This window comes from Hypanus sabinus, chromosome 8 (genome assembly GCF_030144855.1).
Source record: "Hypanus sabinus isolate sHypSab1 chromosome 8, sHypSab1.hap1, whole genome shotgun sequence".
Taxonomy (NCBI): Eukaryota; Metazoa; Chordata; class Chondrichthyes; order Myliobatiformes; family Dasyatidae; genus Hypanus; species Hypanus sabinus.
The window spans coordinates 26,026,556-26,042,760 of record NC_082713.1 but is presented as its reverse complement, the minus strand read 5'-3'; the positions used below and the strand labels follow the sequence as shown (position 1 = coordinate 26,042,760).

At 43.4% G+C, this 16,205-nt stretch overlaps 1 protein-coding gene across 5 annotated transcripts in view; it reads left to right on the top strand.

The window, feature by feature from the left end:
• Positions 1 to 16,205, top strand: part of nexmifb (neurite extension and migration factor b) — a 282,397-nt gene that overhangs the window by 147,833 nt on the left and 118,359 nt on the right. For 2 of the 5 annotated variants that reach the window (XM_059976844.1, XM_059976843.1), the window contains one exon: positions 2,570 to 2,724. The exons of the other annotated variants lie outside the window; for them this stretch is intronic. The gene's annotated coding sequence lies outside the window, so the exon portion shown is untranslated. The remainder of the gene's footprint in view (positions 1 to 2,569; positions 2,725 to 16,205) is intronic. 5 annotated transcript variants of the gene reach the window in all.

Below are 16,205 nucleotides of genomic sequence, written 5' to 3'. Positions count from 1 at the left end.
AGTGTTGGATGGATGGGAGGGAGGGAGGGATCACTGGAAATGCTAAGGGTCCTTCATGTGCAGTTCTCCTGATAAATATCTCAGATGGATGGAAGAGACACCCCCAATGATGCTCTCAGCAGTCCTCATATTCCTTTGTAGCGTCTTGCAGTCAGATATCTTGATGTGCTAGTTGGTTAGTTAAGTGTTTGCAATGATTTTTCCATGGTGTAGGTAGGCGGCATGAAAATAGGAGGAGGCAGGGAAGAAGTTGATGATGTAAGAGGAAAATGACCTTACTGGAGATGGGTGCTTGATAGTTGGGGTGGAAAAAGTGAGCTGAAGGACCTGTTTTTGTGTTGTTTGAATCTATGATAATTCTACCTCAGTACAACTGGTAATACTGACTTACTGATTATAATGATTTGCAATGGTGAGAGGTAACCTTCCTTCTGTTGTTGTATCTTGTATAATTAAAATTGGAAGATGAAGTTCATTAATGAAATAACAGGTTACAAATGCATGTTCAGTTATGACACAGTATCTCAGCAGTAATGTTGCTAGATTAAAGTTTACAAGTTGAGGTCAATGTTTTGAGATTCATATAAATTAAAAAGCAGACAGGGACTATATTCCTTAAATAGTTGACAGCTTAACATTAGACAGCTAATCTATTGCATGGAATCAAAGTTAGGAGCTTGCAATTAGCATACTCTGTTGTCTCCTAGGCTTGTATAGATAGACAGTTACTTTATTGATCCCAAAGGAAATTACAGTGTCACTGTAGCATTACAAGTGCACAGATATACAAATATTATAAAAGAAGTAGGAAAGAATAAAAAAAAGCTACCTCTAACAGCCTAACAGGAGGGAGGTCATCATTTTCCTGGCTATATGTTGACTTATTATAGAGTCTAATGGCTGAGGGTAAGAATAACCTCTTGTAGCGCTGTTTGGAGCAGTACAGTTGTCTTAGTACAACTAAGTGCTCCTCTGTTTAGCCAAGGTTGCATGCAGAGGGTAAGTAACGTTGTCCAAAATTGTTAGGGTCTTCCAGAGGGCCCTCTGTTCTACCACAGCCTCCAGTGTGTCCAGTTTGACTCCTATAACAGAGCCAACCTTTCTAATCAGTTTATTGAACCTGTTGGCATCACCCGTGTTGATGCCATTGCTCCAGCACACCACCGCATAGAAGATTGTACTGGCAACAACAGACTGGTAGAACATGTGAAGGAGACGCCTGTATACTCCAAAGGACCTCAGTCTCCTCAGGAAGTAGAGGTGACTCTGGCCCTTCTTTTACACAGCCTGTTTTGGTGCTCCACTCAAGTCTGTCCCCCAGGTACTTTTAGGTCCTCACCATCAATAGTAACAGGAAGCAGTGCAGGCTCAGTCTTCCTAAAGTCCATCACTATCTCCTTTGTCTTACTGATGTTGAGCTGGAGATGATTCAGCTTGCACCACTTGACAAAGTCCTCCTCCAGGGCCCTGTATTCATCTTCCTGTCCTCCCCTCATACATCCAACTATTGCTAAGTCTACAGAATTTCTGCAGATGACATGACTCAGTGTTATATCTAAAGTTCAAGATACACAGGGTAAAAAGGAAGGGAGCCAATACAGTCCGCTGTGGGGCCTCAGTCCTGTTTATAGCTATGTCTGACACACAGCTCTGAAGTTGCATGAATTGTGGTCTGCCAGTCAGGTAGTCCTTTATCCAGGATACAATGGAACTGCCAAACTGCATTGATCGGAGCTTTTCTCCCAGCAGTGAGGGCAGTATGGTATTGAAGGCCCTTGACAAATCAAGAAACATAATCCTCACAGTGCTGCCCTGTTTATCCAAATGGAAGCAAGCTCTGTTCAACAGGCAGATGACAGCATTGTTGACTCTAATGTTTCCTGGTAGGCAAACTGCAGGGGATCGAGGGCTGATCTGACCAGGGGTCGGAGATGAGCCAGGACAACCCTTACTAGGACCTTCATGATGTGTGAGGTCAGGGCCACTGGACAGTAGCCATTCAAGACACTCCATTGACCCTTCTTGGTACTGGGACCAGACATGATGTTTTCCACACAATAAGGACTCTTTCCAGACTGAGACTCAGATTGAAAATGTGCTAGAGAACTCCACACAGCTGCTCAGTACATTCCTTCATGACCCTGGGGCTCAAACCATCCAATCCCAGTGCTTTGCCAGATCTGAGTTTCCCCAGAGTCCTTCTCACTCGCTGAGTGGTGAAGGTGAGTCCATGATGACTGGGGGATACATCTGTCCTTGTGAGTAGATGTGGCTGAATTGATTGCCCCAACTTCCATAAAATGAATCCAGTCCTTTTTGGCTTTTTTTTTTCAGACTGACCTTTCAAACATTCAGAATGGTGCTTCAAGTAACATGTAAAAATTCTGTTGAAGGGTCTGGGCCAGAAATGTAGACTCTTTATTCCTTTACGTAGAGGCTGCCTAACCTGCTGAGTTCCTGCAGCATTTTGTATGTGTTACTCTGGATTTCCAGCATCTGCAGCAATTCATCTCCAAGTAACATGGTTTTTTTTTGGTACATTTATATCTTTCATGATGACAATGAATAGGTCAAGTGAGCAGAAGAATGGAGCAGGGAATTTGCTTCTGAGAGTGGTGGGAATGGCAATCCAGGCACAGATGTTAGGATACTGTCATGTGTCAAGAAATAGAAGGAAGATTCTCCATTATGCTCCAGAGAAAAATGTATAAAATATTTAAGAAGGTATGTAGACTTTATTAACCATACTGTAGATGTTCAGAGCGCTACATAAAATTACACAAAAATAAGCTAATCTGTAAGGTTCTGGTTACTAAATTACAAATTACACAAAAATGCAAAATATTGAAGTACAATCTATAGCTATAGCTAGGGTACCTAAGACCGCTGAGGGTGCAAGGAGATTTTCATTGAAGTTACCTTGCCTGGAGATTTATGATCACCAGGAGATAGACTATGCTGGGAATATCTCCTTTGTAACAGAGGAGACTGAGTGAAGTTTAAGGAAGATGTGTAAAATTGAGATTACATTCAAATAAAATGTAAAATAGAGAAGGTCAACAGAGATAGAGCCAACATTTCCTTTGACAATGTGGTCGGTGACAAAGGAGCACGGAGTTGAACTTAAGCACTAAGAGCTTGGAGGTCAACTAAGATTAAATACTTGAAAATCAAAAATAATCTGCAGGTGTTGAAAATGTGAAATAAAAAGAAAATGCTGGGAGTACTCTGTAGGGTGGACTGCATCTGTGGGAAAAGAAACAGTTAAAGTTTCAGGCAGGGGACCTTTTGTCAGAGGAAATGAAGAGTCTTGGACCTGAAATGTAAATTCTGACTCCCTTCTGACAGATGTGACCTGATCTGCTGAGTATTTTCAGTACTTCAAACACAAGAAAATCTGCAGATGCTGGAAATCCAAAGCAACACACACAAAATGCTGGAGGAGCTCAGCAGGCCAGGCAACATCCGTGGAAAAGTGTAAACAGTCGACGAGAGTCTTCTTCAGGACTGGAAAGGCAGAAAAATGAGAGTGAGAAGGTTGGGGGAGGGGAAGAAGAAGTGGTGAAACTGGGGGAGGGGTGAAATAAAGAGCTGGAAAGTTGATTGATGAAAGAAATAAAGGACTGGAGAAGGGGGAATCATAGGAGAGGATAGAAAACCATGGAAGAAAGGGAATGGGGAAGAGCACCAGAGGGAGGTGATGGTCAGGTAAGGAGATAAGGTGAGAGAGAGAGAAAAACAGGAATAATGAAGGGGAGGGGTGTATAATTACAAAAGGGTTGAGAAATCAATGTTCATGCCACCAGGTTGGAGGCTACCCAGATGCAATATAAGGTTGTTGCTCCTCCATCCTAAGTGTGGCTTCATCATTTCTGATAATAAACTCTTCTTCTATGGCTGAATGTAACCATGGGCTTTAATGGTCTCCTCCAACAGTGTTAATTCCTGTGAGTCACTGCTTCAAGAAATAAAGATTGTTTTAGAATTCTAGCTTATGAAAAAAATCAATTCATAAAAAGATTATTTTTAGAACTCTGATTGCTAGGGGCAATATGAATTACTTTTCCAAATTCTCTCGCTGGAGGTATGCACCCCTTCCTTACTTTCACATCATAGAAACAATGTACATTGTAAACTGTTGAATGATTAATGGGGTAATTTTAGAGATGCAAACACTATACATACGTACTGGAGGTGCTGTTGTTTATACAATTCATGTTTTTCAAAACAGCCGGAAAAAAATAATTTATATTCCAAAAACCAATTAAAAGAAATTTTAGTGCCACTTGGGAAATCTTCCATATAGCGAAAAATTTTCAAGTCTAAATTTCACCAGCTAACATCCCCCATCTCAGAGTGTTTTCAGACTATAAAGCCTGCCCTGTATGCTGCTCAGTGTTACGTTAAACCTTGCAATGTTTCAGCTTCTTTCTCTATGGTGTGTGAGCTCAGTACCTCTTTTCAATGGGGCTAATATTATCCAACCACTTACCAATCACTGGACCATCTCTTGTGCAGCTAATTCTAACAAGTTGGAGAGAGAGGAAGATTTTCTAGTGCATTGTTGGGATCCAAAGATGATAACATTCTTCCATCTTATAACTTCACTTATCTTAGCTCGCTGTAAGTTCTACAAATCTTTGTGTATTACAGTTCAAAGTCTGCCATTTCTTTAGATTTAATCTTGAATGCTGAATCTCAAGGTTTCTCACTACATGTGTGAAACCTCAGGATCTCTCTCCATGTGAAGTAAACTACAGAATTTACCTCTAACACCTGGTCTCACCTATCACCTGTTGGATTGTAGTCCTTCCCTGACCCCCCCCACCCTCTTATACTGCCTTCCCTTTCCCTTCTAGTCCTGGTGAAGGATCTTGGCCTGAACTGTTGACTCTTTATTCCCAACCCTGGATGCTGCCTGACTTGCTGTGTTCCCCTCCAGAATTTTGTGCATGTTGCTCAATATTTCCAGCTTCTGTAGAATTTCTTGTGTTTATAATTCACCTCAAAGTGCTTTTGATATCATGATCTTTCCCAAACATTCACCAAGCCCAAGCAGTCTCTCTTTCATGGAGTTTGCTGGAGGACGGTTTGATATAATTCTTTAATATTTAACAAGAATTCGAGTTGTATTCTCTGGAGAATGATAGAATTAGTGACAGTATCTGTGGGCCCAAGCACTAGATTAAATTTTAACATAATAGTTACAGCGCGTTAAACAGGCCATTTGTTCCATCAATTTGAGGCTTGAGTTTATGCTTCAGATGACCCCCCCCCACTACTGCCACCCCCTACTCCTCCCATCGGCAATTTTTCATCTATTCCCATTTACGTGTAGTTTTTCCTTAAGGGGAGTCCTTCAGCCATGTAATCGCCATTCCATTTTGTACAGTCATTTGGAATGCACCTCAAGTAATTAAATATTATGTGAATTTTCTCTAGTGCCTCCAACGTTTTTATAATATGTTAACTAGAGACACTCACTCTGTTCCAAGTTTATCTAACTAAGGTTCTTAATCAAATGGTGTCAGCTGTGCCTCAGTGGGTAGCATTCCTGCCTCTGAATCTGAAAGTTGAGTTGGTCCCTCTCCAAATTACTTCAACACAGAGGTGTCGTCTACCAAATTAAATATTAAACAGCGGCCCTTTCTGCTTTCTTGTGTAAAAGATCCTTTGGTGCATTTTGAAGAGGAGCAGGTAAGTTAGAACCCCTCCCCTAGACTGTCAGTATCAAGAGTTATCCTTCCATAATAATCGCAAGAGAAGCTGGAAATCTTGAGCAATCCACGCGCAGTGCTGGAGAAACTCAGCAAGTCAGCTAGCATTTATGGAGGGAAATAAGCAGTTGATGTTTCAGATTAAGACCCTTCATCAGGACCGATAAGGAAGGGTGAAGAAGCCAAAATTCTTCAAGATGCTTTAAATAAAAAATATCTGGTCATCTGTTTTGAATTTTTTTTAATGATTTTAAGTTCCCTGGCCTTATTTTCACCATGGACGTCCAGTCCCTATATACCTCCATCCCCCACCCAGACGGTCTCAAAGCTCTTCGCTTCTTTTTGGATTTCAGACCAAACCAACTCCCCTCTACCACCACTCTCCTCCGTCTAGCGGAATTAGTTCTTACTCTCAATAATTTCTCCTTTGGCTCCTCCCACTTCCTCCAAACCAAGGGTGTAGCCATGGGCACCTGTATGGGTCCCAGTTATGCCTGCCTTTTTGTTGGCTTTGTGGAACAGTCCATGTTCCAAGTCTATATGGGTATCCATCCCCCTCTTTTCCTTCGCTACATCGACAACTGCATTAGCGCTGCCTCCTGCATGCATGCTGAGCTCGTTGACCTCATTAACTTTGCCTCCAACTTTCACCCTGCCCTCAAATTTACCCGGTCCATTTCCGACACCTCCCTCCGCTTTCTTGATCTTTCTGTCTCCATCTCTGGAGACGGCTTATCTACTGATATCTACTATAAGCCTACAGACTCTCACAGCTACCTGGACTATTCCTCTTCCCACCCTGTCTCTTGCAAAAATGTTATCCCCTTCTCACAATTCGTCCGTCTCTGCCGCATCTGCTCTCAGGATGAGGCTTTTTATTCCAGGACGAAGGAGATGTCTTCCTTTTTTAAACAAAGGGGCTTCTGTTCTTCCACCATCAACTCTGCTCTCAAATGCATCTCTCCCATTTCCCGCACATCTGCCCTCAGCCCATCCGCCCGCCACCCCACTCAGGATAGGGTTCCCCTTGTCCTCACCTACCACCCCACCAGCCTCCAGGTCCAATGTATAATTCTCCGTAACTTCCGCCACCTCCAACGGGATCCCACTACCAAGCACATCTTTCCCTCCCCCCTCTTTCTGCTTTCCGCAGGGATCGCTCCCTACACGACTCCCTTGTCCACTCGTCGTCCCCCCCCACCCCCATCCCTTCCCACCGATCTCCCTCCTGGTACTTATCCTTGTAAGCGGAACAAGTGCTACACCTGCCCTTACACTTCCTCCCTCACCACCATTCAGGGCCCCAGACAATCCTTCCAGGTGAGGCGACACTTCACCTGTGAGTCAGCTGGTGTGGTATACTGTGTCAGGTGCTCCCGGTGTGGCCTTTTATATATTGGTGAGACCCGACGCAGACTGGGAGACCATTTCGCTGAACACCTACGCTCGGTCCGCCAGTAAAAGCAGGATCTCCCAGTGGCCACACATTTTAATTCCCCATCCCATTCCCATTCTGATATGTCTATCCATGGCCTCTACTGTCAAGATGAAGCCACACTCAGGTTGGAGGAACAACACCTTATATACTGGGTGGGTAGCCTCCAACCTGATGGTATGAACATTGATTTCTCTAACTTCTGTTAATGCCCCTCCTCCCCTTCTTACCCATCCCTGACATATTTAGTTGTTTGTTTTTTTTTCTCTCTCTCTGCCCATCACTCTGCCTGTTCTCCATTGCTCTCTGGTGCTCCCCTCCTCCCCCTTTCTTTCTCCCGAGGCCTCCCGTCCCATGATCCTTTCCCTTCTCCAGCTCTGTATCCCTTTTGCCAATCACCTTTCCAGCTCTTAGCTTCATCCTACCCCCTCCAGTCTTCTATCATTTCGCATTTCCCCCTCACCCCACTACTTTCAAATCTCTTACTATCTTTCCTTTCAGTTAGACCTGACGAAGGGTCTCGGCCCGAAACGTCAACAGTGCTTCTCCCTATAGATGCTGCCTGGCCTGCTGTGTTCCACCAGCATTTTGTGTGTCTTGTTTAAATTTCCAGCATCTGCAGATTTCCTTGTGTCTGGTCATCTGTTCATTGCTCTATGTGGGAGTTTACTGTGCACAAATCATGCCTTATTTTATACATCACAGAAGCTACACTTTAAATTTACATCTCCATGCCAACTTCTTTGGCAAGGACTTCCCGGCCCACACTGGTCACCTTCTCCCATCTTCGACTCTCTTCCCATTTTCAAGCCTCCTCCTTTTCCTGGACACACGGCTCTGGTCTTCTACCTGCTCTGGATCTTCTCATTGCCAACTGCCGATGAGATTTTAACACTCCTTCCTCCAATTCTAACCTTCCTCGTTTTTAACCTCCCACTCCCTCCGCACCGATCCGAACCTCACTATCAAACTAAGTGGGCTGCTGTAGTAGTCTGGCGGACTGACCTCTACCTTGCTGAGGGCAGGTGACAACTCTCAGACACCTACTTGTACTTATCCCTCTAAAAGGGCCCCACTGTGGAGCAGCAGGCTGTTGTCTCCCACACCATTGCAGACCTTATTAACTCTGGCGATCTCCCATCCACTGCCACCAACCGCACAGTTCCCTTAACTCGTCCCTCCTGCTTCTACCTCCTACCAAGATCCATAAACCTGCCTGTCCAAGTAGACCCATTGTTTCTGCTTGTTTGTACCCCACCAAACTTATATCTGCATATCTTGATTCTGTTTTATCTCCCCTAGTTCAGTCTCTTCCTACCTACATCCATGACACTTCACACATTCTTGATCTTTTCAATAACTTAAAGTTCCTTGGCCCCGATTGTCTCATTTTCACTATGGATATCCAGTCCCTATACACCTCTATTCCCCATCAGAATGGATTTAAAACTTTTCTGTTTCTTGCTAAACAGACCCAACCAGTTCCTCTCCATCACCATTCTCTCCCATCTGGCAGAACTGGTCCTCACTCAATAATTTCTCCTTCGGCTCCTCCCACTTCCTCCAAGCCAAAGGTGTAGCCATGGGCACTCTCATGGGTCCCAGCTATGCCTGCCTTTTCATTGCCTACCTGGAACAGCCCATGTTCCAAACCTACGGGAATATCGCTCCCCAACTCTTCCTACACTACATCAACAACTGCATTGGTGCTGCTTCCTGCACCCCTGTGGAGCTCGTCAGTTCATCAACTTTCACCCCACTCTCAAATTTACCTGGTCTGTTTCTGACACCTCCCTCCTCTTTCTCGATTTCTCTGTCTCCAGAGTTCATCTACTGGTATCTTTTATAAACCCACTGATTCTCACAGCCACCTGGACCATACCTTTTCCCACCCTGTCACTTGTAGAAATGCCATCCTCAGTTTCTCCATCTCCACATCTACTCTCAGGATCAGGCTTTTCATTCCAGAACTAATGAGATGTCCTCCTCCTTCAAAGAAAGGGGCTTCCCTTCCTCCACCATCAATGCTGCCCTCACCTATGTTCTATTTTGCACATGTCTGCCCTCACACCATCCTCCCGTTGCCATACCAAGGGTAGGCTTCCTCTTTTCTTCACCTACCACCTCACAAGCATCCACGTACAGCACATAATTCTCCGTAACCTCCCACCTCCGAGCACATCTTTCCCTCCCCCCACCCACACTTCTAGCTTTCCACAGGAATTGCCCCCTATGTGACTCCCTTGTCTATTCGTCCTTCCCAACTGATCTCTCTCCAGGCACTTACCCTTGCAAGCAGAACAAGTGCCACACCTGCCCCTACATCTCCTCCCTCACTACCATTCAGTGCTTCAAACAGTCCTTCCAGGTGAGGTGGTACTTCCCCTGCGAGTCTGTTGGGGTTATCTACTCCCGGTGTACCCTCCTGTACCTTGGTGAGACCTGATGTAGATTGGGAGTTCAGTTTGCCGAGCACCTACACTCTGCTGGAATAAGTGGGATCTCTCTATCGCCACCATTTGTAATTCCACTTCCCGTTGCCATTCTGACATATCAGTGCGAGCCTGCCTCTACTGCCGCGATGAGTTGGAGGAGTATATTCCATCTGGGTAGCTTCCAACCAGATGGCATGACCTTGAACTTCTAGTAATTGCCCCCCACCTTCACCATCCCCTATTCCTAACTCCTCCTCTTGCTCCTCCTCCTTTGCTTTCTTCCATGGTCTTCTATCCTCTCCTATCAGATTCCCCCTTCTCCAGCCCTTTATTTCTTTAACCTTTCAACTTCCCAGTTCTTTACTTCATCTTCTTCCTCCACCACTCCCAGTTTCATCTATCACATAGAAACACAGAAAACCTACAGCACAATACAGGCCCACAAAGTTGTGCTGAACATGTTCCTACCATAGAAATTACTAGGCTTACCAATAGCCCTCTATTTTACTAAACTCCATGTAGCTATCTAAAAGTCTCTTAAAAGAGACTTTTATCATATCCGTCTCCACCACCGTTGTTGGCAGCCCATTCCACGCACTCACTACTCCCTGAGTAAAAAAAACTTACCCTGACGTCTCCTCTGTACCTACTCCCCAGCACCTTAAACCGGTGTCCTCTTGTGGCAACCATTCCAGCCCTGGGAAAAAGCCTCTGACTATCCACACGATCAATGTCTCTCATCATCTTATACCTCTATCGGGTCACCCCTCATCCTCCATCACTCCAAGGAGAAAAAGCCGAGTTCACTTAGCCTATTCTCATAAGGCATGCTCCCCAATCCAGGCAATATCCTTGTAAATCACCTCTGCATCTTTCCTATGGCTTCCACGTCCTTCCTGTAGTGAGGTGACCAGAACTGAGCACAGTACTCCAAGTGGGGTCTGACCAGGGTCCTATCACCTGCCACCTTGTACTTCTTCCTCCCACCTCCCTACTCTGACGTCTACCCTTCCTTTCTAGTCCTGAAGAAGGGTCTTGGCCCAAAATGTCATTGCTGCGTGGCATGCTGAGTTCCTCCAGCATTTTGTGCGTGTTGTCATTCTGAGACTCTGAAAGGCCTGTATAAATGCAGATGTTTTCCTCAAATCAAATGGCTGATTAAATTTAAGACGAGGTTTGAATTTTGCTAAGAGCAAAGAAAGGCAGTGAAGTTCTTGCTACAGTACATGCAGAACAGAGAGACCTGGGTACATAGATCTTTGAAGGAGGAAGGATTAGTAGGGAAAAAGATCCACTGTTTAAATAAGTGTAAAATACAAAAGCAGGAAGGATATGCATTCTTTAACAAAATAATGGGGGTGGCCCTGGCGATGTGGATGGACTTGATAAGGTGGGATTGTTCTCTTCAGAGAAATTGGAGAAGTGTTTAAAATAAATAATATCTAGATAACGAGAACGGAGAGTAACATGCACAAAATGCCGGAGGAACTCAGCAGCTCAGGTGACATCTATGGAAAGGAATAAAGAGTTTTGAGTGAAGACAGTTCATCAGAATCTCTTGTGTTTATGGAGAGTAACTGATCTCTTTGGCAGGATGAACAAGAACTGGACAAAAATGATTGAAGGAACCAAGCGTGGCATGAGGAATAATACTTGTTGTCCATAAATAATAAACACAAGATTATAGTGGCCATTGGGGTGGTACAAACATATACACTCATTGCAGTACAAAAAAATTCAGTAGGTACTTGAGCGCCATGCATAGCTGTGGAGAAAGAATAGGGGAATGAGATTTACAAGATTATTCTGAGAGAACTGGGATGGGCTCATAGCCCTAGTCCCCTTCTGTTTTGTAATGATTTATGATCATGCAGTCAAGTGCTTTTTAATTGTTGTATGTTTCCCTGTCCTATTGCAATCACCATTGCCCCTATGTTAGTCTGTTCTTGTTTGTTCCAGCTCATTCCCCCTTCATCCAGTGATGCTCTTTGTACTATCTGCAAATGTCATTGAATGCCAAGCTAAATGATGCAACTGCTGGTCTTGAATTGCCAGTTCAAGTATGCACATGCAAAGAACTATGATTCAACAAGCTATTTACAAGATCTCAATTCTGCCCATTTCATCTTCACTTCTGTTCCTGAATACGTTCAAGTGGATGTATATGCAAGAGTCAGGAAGGTGACAGGAGGGAGAGGGGAATGCAAAACGGAGCTTGCATTCAGACGAACCAAATGGCCTACGCCTCTCTCTCCTATTTCCAGTGCACATAGGCTCAATTTCTGCAGTAGTGAATTTGCAAAATACAGTGCAAAAAAATCCTTAACATCGATGAGTATTTTAAAATTAAACATATGGCTGATAGCTCATTCAAACTGCTGAAAAATAGCAGCACTACCCTGTTCCACTGATGATTTTTACTTACCTGTTGTTTGCCTGTTAAACTCTAATGAAAAAGACAATAATATATACACAAAAGTAAATAGAATTGCTCAGGCTTGCAGTAGCTGCCTTTGTTGCACCAGTGTATAAATGTAAATGGACCAGTTCTTGTTGGCTTGGATCTGGTGCTTGGAATCGCCATTCACGTTGATATGGTCTGGGTACGTAGTGACTTGTCTTGCTGACCCAAATGTGAGGGGCATGTCTTGTTGTCTCTCAGTCCTCCGTGTTGTGGTCCCAGTAGTGATTTATGAAGGAAACTCAAATCACCACTGGGAGATTTGATCACTGGCAGAGATCCTACTCTTTCTTTCTGATGGATTTTTAGTAGTTTTTCAGTGTTTCTCAATTTTTAAAACTATGAAAACAAAGTAAGCAATGAAATATTAAATTACTTGGGAAAAAAAAGATAAACACTTAAGACATTAAATTGAACAGATGTTCTTATAACCTTCACCTTGCTTCATAATTGCCATCTAACAATTTCATTAAAATCTGTGGAGTACGAGATTCTGTGCAGCTTCTATGAAACTACTTCCCCAGCAAAGAGAAGTAGGGTTAGTGTTTATGTCACCCTACCATTGAACACTGTCGTAGCTGAACTTCCAATTGCATACCATGCTCCCATCTTCTTGTATCTCTTGACCTATTTGCATTAAGAAGTGTATTGATTTTCTTTGTGAATATACTTAACAACTTGGCTCCCATTGCCTGCTTTGAGGAGGAATTTTACAGTTTCACCTACCTTTGGTGAAGAGCTTTCCCCTGAACTTAGCTCCAATGGCTTTATCCGTATCCTGCAGACGTGAGACCTTGACTCCTGGTTTGGATTCTCAGCTAACTGGGAACATCTTTGTCCCGTCCTGTTAGAATGTTAGCAACACACACAAAATGCTGGAGGAACTCAGCAGGCCAGGAAAAGAGTGAACAGTTGGCATTTTAGACCAAGACCCTTCATCAGGACCCTCCTGTTAGAATGTTGACATCTCCTTTCATTCTTATAAACTCCAGTCAATATAAGTCTAATCAACCTATTCTCTTCAAGTTCTCCCACACCAGGAACTATTCACCTAAGTATTAGTTGCACCCCCTTCTTAGCAAACATATCCTTCCTTGGATAAGGGGACAAAAACTGTTCCAACCTCCGGATGCACAAAGACCCCATACAGCCAAATTATGGCATTTTCACTCTTGTACACAAATTCTTTTCCATGGAAAGCCAATTTATCTTTATAACTGCTTGCTGTACCTCATTGCAAATCCCATTGAACCTTACCTTTCCTGAATCTATCACCATTCAGAATCAGGCTTATTATTACTGCCGTATAATGTAAAATTTGTTGATTTATGGCACAAGATATAAAAATTAATATAAATTACAAAAATAAATTAGTAGCGCAAAAGAGGAATAAAGAGTTACTGTGGATGAGTTCATGAAGTGTTAAAAATCTGATTGGTGGAATGGAGAAAGTTATTGCTATTGAGTGTGTACCTTCAGGTTCTGATACCTCCTCCCTGATGGTAGTAACAAGAAGGCAAGACCCAGATGGTAAGGGTTCTTAATAATGGATGCTGCCTTTTTGAAACACTGCCTCTTGAAGATGTCCTCAATGGTGGGGGAAGTTGTGCCTGTGATGGAGTTGGCTATATCTGCTACTCTCTGCAGTCTCTTTTGATCCTACAACTGGCAATGATGCCACCAGTCAGAGTACCCTGTAGCAATTTGCAAATTTGGAGTCATACAAAGTCTCCTCAAAGTCCTGATGAAGTAGAGCCACTGGCATGCCTTCTTCGTAATTGCATCGATATGTTGGACCAGAGTAGATCCTCTGAGCTCTTGATGCCCAGGAATTTGAAGCTGCTCACCTTATCCACTGTCAACCTCTTAAGGAAGATGAGTCTGTGTTTTCCCGACTTCGCCTTCCTGAAGTCTGTGATTACTTCTTGGGTCATGCTGACTTTTAGTGTGAGGTTGTTACAACACTACTCAGATCTATCTCACTCCAAAGCGCCTCCTTATCACCATCTGATAATGGTATATCTTCTTGTTTTGGGAGTTAGATTGGACAACCCTTATACTAAAATTCTGTATCTTTCATGCATTTATCAACTCACTCAAGTTGTCTAAATCACGTTGGATATTCATTGCAGACTCCTTACAGATCACCCTTCCCTAACCACCCCACCACCCTCAGCTTTATGTCATCCCTCACCTAGATCATCGATGTATATTGTGTGTACTGCAAGCTGAAGCACTGATTTCTGCAGCATTACACTAGACGCTGCCTGCCACTTGAAGAAATACTCATTTTTTCCTTCTCACTGTTTGCTATCAATCAGTTCTTAATCCATGCTAGTACATTACTCCACTACCATGTGCTTCAACTTTCCACACTAACCTATGATGTGGGTCCTTATCAAAAGAAAAGCTTTCCGAAAGTAAAAATACACCACAATCTAAAAAAATTAAAAAGATTGAAGATCAGTTTTATTTGTCACATGCACATCAGTGAAATTCTCAGTTTGTGTCAGTGACCAGACTCTGAATCTGTACTGGAGACCACCTGCAAGTGTTGCCATGCTTCCGGCACCAACATAGCATGCCCACAACTTACTAACCCTAACCTGTACACCTTTGGAATGTGGGATGAAACCCACGTGGACATGGGGAGAATATATGAGCTCCCTACAGATAGTGGCAGGGATTGAACCCCAATCACTGGTGCTGTAAAATGTTCCATTAGTGGCTATGTTACTGTGTTGCCCTCTAAGCTCCAATAGGCAGTAGATGATGCTGAGTTATAAGGAGAGATTGAATCAGCTGGCATTGTTTTCCATGAAACGGAGGAGCAGAGAGGTGACTTAAAGATTTATAAAATCACAAGGGGCCTAGATAAGAGTCACAGTCTCGACCCCTGAACAGGAGAGCCTAAAATTAGAGAGCAAAGGTTTGAGGTGAGAAAAGGAAATTTAAAGGGACATGTTCTTTCCACATTGTGGATATGGAATGAGCTCCCAGAGAAAGGTAGATACAAATATAGTTAAAGTGTTAAAAAAGACATTTAGACAAGTATGTGGATAGGAACATTTTATAAGTAATGGGCTGGATGAAGGCAAATTGGAGAGCTCAGTGAGACACCTTGGTTAGCACAGACAAATTGGGCCACAGGGCCTGGTATAAAACTCTATGACTTTCACACTCATAAACCCATGCCGACTTTGCTCAATTCCATTTTTCTTTTCCAACTAGTCTGAAATTCTGTCTTTAATTTCATTTTTAAACTGTGGTTATATTTGCCCCCTCCAAACTGGAAGAGCTGCTCCAACCATCTGATGCATCTTCTTGTTTCTACTCTGTTTGGCACTGAAATAAAGCTTGAATTTAATTGGATGAACTTGTTGATTTATGCAATTTTTATAGTATTCCACTTGCATGGCCTCAAACCTTTTCTCTCTCACATTGTTCACACCAATATTACCATGAGCTAGGGCTATTCGTCCTGCTCAAGAATAATCTGCAGTTGTTCTGAAGCACCAGGGAGGAAACATAACATCTTGAAGTCTCATTTCTAGTCACAAAACCACTCACCTGCTCCCTTAATAATTGAATCCCCTATGTCCATATCCCTCTTTTCCTTCCCTTTCCATGCTTGGTGTGCGGAATATGGCGTCTGCTACTGTCTTCTCTTGAGAAGTTATCTGCCTCTCAGTATCCAAAGCCTTTTGAAGGGATGGATGTCCATGAGGAATTTCTGCACTACCTGGATTTTTCTTACACTAACCTGTTCTCTTTCTGTCTGTGAATTCTTTATCTGTGGTGTGACCACCTCACTCACCATGCCAGCCTTGCATATATCAATGTGGATTCGTAGTGAATCGACCCACAGCTCCAATTCAGATTTTTTTAATCATATGTACATTGAAACATGCAATAAAATGCATTGTTTTCCTTAATAGCCAACACACCCAAGGATGTGCTGGGGATGGCCTGCAAGTGTCACTACACATTCTGGTGCCATAATGCTTGGCAGAACAACACAGAACACAACAAAATGGAACACAGCAAGCAACAAGCAACCTTTCCTCTCTCCCACCCTCCCTCCTACCCATACACATGGACTGACCTCCAACTCCAGGTCAGCCCTCTGGCTCTCTAGGCTTCAGCTATTGGGCTAT